This window comes from Pogoniulus pusillus, chromosome 5 (genome assembly GCF_015220805.1).
Source record: "Pogoniulus pusillus isolate bPogPus1 chromosome 5, bPogPus1.pri, whole genome shotgun sequence".
In the NCBI taxonomy this organism is placed as follows: Eukaryota; Metazoa; Chordata; class Aves; order Piciformes; family Lybiidae; genus Pogoniulus; species Pogoniulus pusillus.
In genome coordinates, this window is record NC_087268.1 from 20,991,032 (window position 1) to 20,994,808 (window position 3,777).

At 40.6% G+C, this 3,777-nt stretch overlaps 1 long non-coding RNA gene across 1 annotated transcript; it reads right to left on the reverse strand.

Moving 5' to 3' along the window:
* Nucleotides 1–332: 332 nt before the first annotated feature.
* LOC135175398 (uncharacterized) lies at nt 333–3,746 on the reverse strand. The gene is made up of 2 exons (XR_010302349.1): nt 3,660–3,746; nt 333–2,220 (listed from the first exon to the last, which is right to left on the reverse strand). It is a non-coding gene; the product is annotated as an uncharacterized LOC135175398 (long non-coding RNA).
* Nucleotides 3,747–3,777: the final 31 nt, after the last annotated feature.

Consider the following 3,777-nt stretch of genomic DNA (forward strand, 5'->3'; position numbering starts at 1 on the left):
CATTCTGGGTGTATTAGAAGGGCTGTTACCCATTCTGAAAGTACTCTTTGAATCTGGAAAAATGGCTCTTGAAACTCTTACCATTTTCCTGTAAAACATCATCAATATTCTACAAGAAACAATGACAAAATAATTTGAAAATCAACATGCACCTCTGTTTTCTATACCCTGCAATGATCTGACTTAATTTTTAAAATCTAGAATCCTCTTCATAGCTCACAAACCTAGTTGAATCCTAACAGATCGAGCAGATGGTGCTACATGGAACAGGTAATTTTTTCTTACCAGGTCTATATAAAAAATAATAAAAATAAAACATTGCACAGGTAATGTTCAATTACACAATTATATTTCTAAACAGAGGAAAGCTCCTAATGATTAGCAGGTGAAACAGAATCCATCTGAAAACCACTCATGTTCTTTTCCCTATAGTAATAGAAATTAGATATATTATTTCATGAACTGTGCAGAGACATCAGACTATGACAAGGATTTCAAAGGCAGAAAGAGCCTGGATAAAAGCATAAATCTGAGCTCTTGCAACGAGTAAGGTTTTGCTACAAAAATCCAAGCTGCCTTGTGAAAAATGAAACTCTTTTTTTCCGTAGCAATGTCCCTAGGATTCACTAACATCTTCACATAGGAAACCTGTTGTTCCCCAAACAGGTTGATCTTGTGCTTGCACAGGTGACTCAGCCAAATAATACATCTGGGCTGAAAGTCCAAACATTGCAATATGGGCACTATAATTTGATTATCATAGTGTTCTTTATATACTTGCAAGTATTACCGTGATGGCCATCACAGAAATAGAAGCGCAGAAAAGTCCAGAACAATGAAAAAAAATATCGAGGAAAGGTCTCTGCAGTTCAGAGCTCTAACTGCTATTTTGCTTTTTTTCAAAATACCTTGGATATTTGAAAAAGTCAACAGTTTCATAACCAGCCTTGGACAAGCTAATCTTTTACTAGCACAGCCAGAGAAGACAGAAACATTTCTGATAACTGCTGGTGTCATTGATTTTCACTTTGATCAGCTTGCTGCAGTCTCATACTTGTTCTGCCTGGCTCTTGTTAGGCTGCTATGGAGCAGTTAATAGTGAACAGTTGTCAAGACTCTCCCAATTGTAATAATTTACATGATGTAGTTTAGCATTTCTCATTGGGTTATTTGGATTAACATTTACACCATTTACACTTATTTACATAAATGACATAATGGTAAATGAAAGCATGCATGTCAACAGCTTCATGGTTTTATCTTTTAAACAAACTAATTCACTCTGCCATGTAAGTTTATCAGAATACCAAATGTAGTAACTACTATTCCTTAGAATAATTTAAAAGCCACAACTAATTTAATAATAATAATCTATATTTTTTTACATTATCTGAACTTTCAGAGAAAATAATCTATACAAATTACACATTTATTTATTTAACCTTTAACAGATCTGTTGTGCAAATCAGAGGAGCAGCACTCAAACAGAATTCAGCAACAGGAGGCACATGAAGCTTCTCTTACTTGTAATAAGTTGCCACATTTATGAAAGGTGAGTTATTTTGTATGCATCTCTACAGGCTCTAGAGATGACTAGAGACAGGCCTGTTGTCTATCCAAACAAGTTTCTGGGAACAAGTCAAGTCCATTCTTTGTGTGTGTGTTGGGTCAGAGTTACAACTTCATCACTTTGTTTCTATGACAGTGGAAAAAAAGCTGAATAAAAGACCAAATGAAATGAGAAAAAGAAGAAAATAAGGCCCATTGGTTTGACATGGAAAATTTTGCACTACTGTCTTGTTCTTCTGGAGTGTCTGAATTTTGTCAGTCTTGCCTATACCCCACACAAAGCAAGGCATAGTATAGAAAGATGACTCTGAATAAGAAAATGTTCCTAAGCACTAGAAGCATCCATGCAATTGCAATTTTCTTTTCTTTGATTAGTATTGTAGCCATGTTAGAGATGTACACATACTAGGATTTACAATTATATTAAACTTGCAGGCATTAGGGATAAGGATGTAGTATTTTTTTTCCAAGAGGAGTAACTCTACATCTTTGTCCCATGTGTGTGAGGAATCATGTTTCTGTTATTTGATGAGATTCTTATACTTTCATTCAGTCAAAAATTGTATTAGTATCATTTGAAACTCTCTTTTCCATTTCTGCAGCATCTTTCAAATCTCCTTGTTTGTAAAAAGCAGCATTGCTGTTCCCAGTCTGAAAAACAACAGTGAAAAAAGATGAGCTCTATGACAAGCACAGACTATTTATCTGATCTCCAGTTATCCCAAAACTATTTCCACTATTATGGTTTTGCAGAGGACAGCTGTCTCCATTCACAGCTGTACTTAATGTAATCATTTTCTTCCTGTTTTCAAGTTAGTATAATTTCCCTAGGTTTCTCTAGGTTTTCCTTAGGTTCTCGGTTCTTTTCAACTGAGGAAGAAATGTCTTTAAAGATAAATTTTCAATTCTGCCCTCAAGTCACTGCCACCCATGAAAAAAAATTAAATTCTAATACTCAGGATGATATGCAACCTGTTAGGTTATGTTGACAAATAACTGATCCATACGCACTATGGCAAAAGTAGAAAGCCAAAGGGTAGAGACAGTCCCAGCAGCACCACAAGCAAGACTAGAGCCCCCTGCCCCAACCCCTCCCTGATGCCACAGGAGTCCTGTCTAAGGTCTGCTTTTGGAAGGGTCCATTTTGCATAAAGGTAGTAAGCAGGTAGGTGGGGGAGATGTCATTTTTGGCAACAGATCTTCATCCTGAGCAATCAGTTAGAATATAGGAAGAGATCTTTGGTGCTGCTTGTGTTCAAGTGTTATATGCGTGTACCTGTGATGCTCTGTGTTGTTTGCCATACATCCATGGACACACAGAATGACATAATTGCTTTGTTTGGAAATCCCGCCGGAGTCCAGACATCGAAGGTGTGTGCGTGTGTGTACCTGCTGGGACTATGTGCTCAGCCTCACTGCTGGCAGCACCTTGGGAACAGCAGCACTCTCACGTCTATTTGGCTCACGTTCGACAACCCCTAATACATGCGAAGCAGCAGACTGTCCACGAGATAGATGTCAAGGGACACAATCATTCAATGCAAGTTGCCATTGCTGTGACTGGACGAATTTTTTAACACTACATATTTCACTTTCTTAGTAAATAACAGAAAACATAGCATCACACTGTCTGCAAATTACTGGGAATAATCTAAGTTCTTACGTTGACCTTTTTCTACTCTTAAAAAGGCTAAACATGGGTATCTAAAATGTGCGCCAAATCAGATGATCGTTACAGCTCGTTCTGACGGGAGGGTAGGGGGGTTGGGGGGGAGTGGGGAGGAGGAAGCCCTTCGCTGATACTCATTCAGGAATTAAGGGAGTCGAATGTTAACCGTGGCTCCCACAGCACAAAGCACACCCGTGCTTCCCACTCCTCTTTATTTAAGTCACCAGCCGTTATTTAGGCACTGTACAGACAGTTAGGGATGCCCTGCCCCTCACAGGTACCGCATTGACCACTTCCGTGAGGTCGCCAGAGCCCACTGCCTGTGCGGGACGCCGGCGGCGGGTGGGTTGAACCACCCCTTCCCCGTCCAGGCTCCGGAATTACCGGCCCCCCTTGGCTCCGCGGGCACTCCGCGGCTCACCGGAACAGTCCTGGTCCGGCTCCGCCCCGCGGCCTCGGTGCAGTATAAGTCGGCCGCCGCCAACCCCCACCCCGCTCCAGATCTGCGGGGAGCGGGAGTCTGAGGCGCGTCTGCCGCC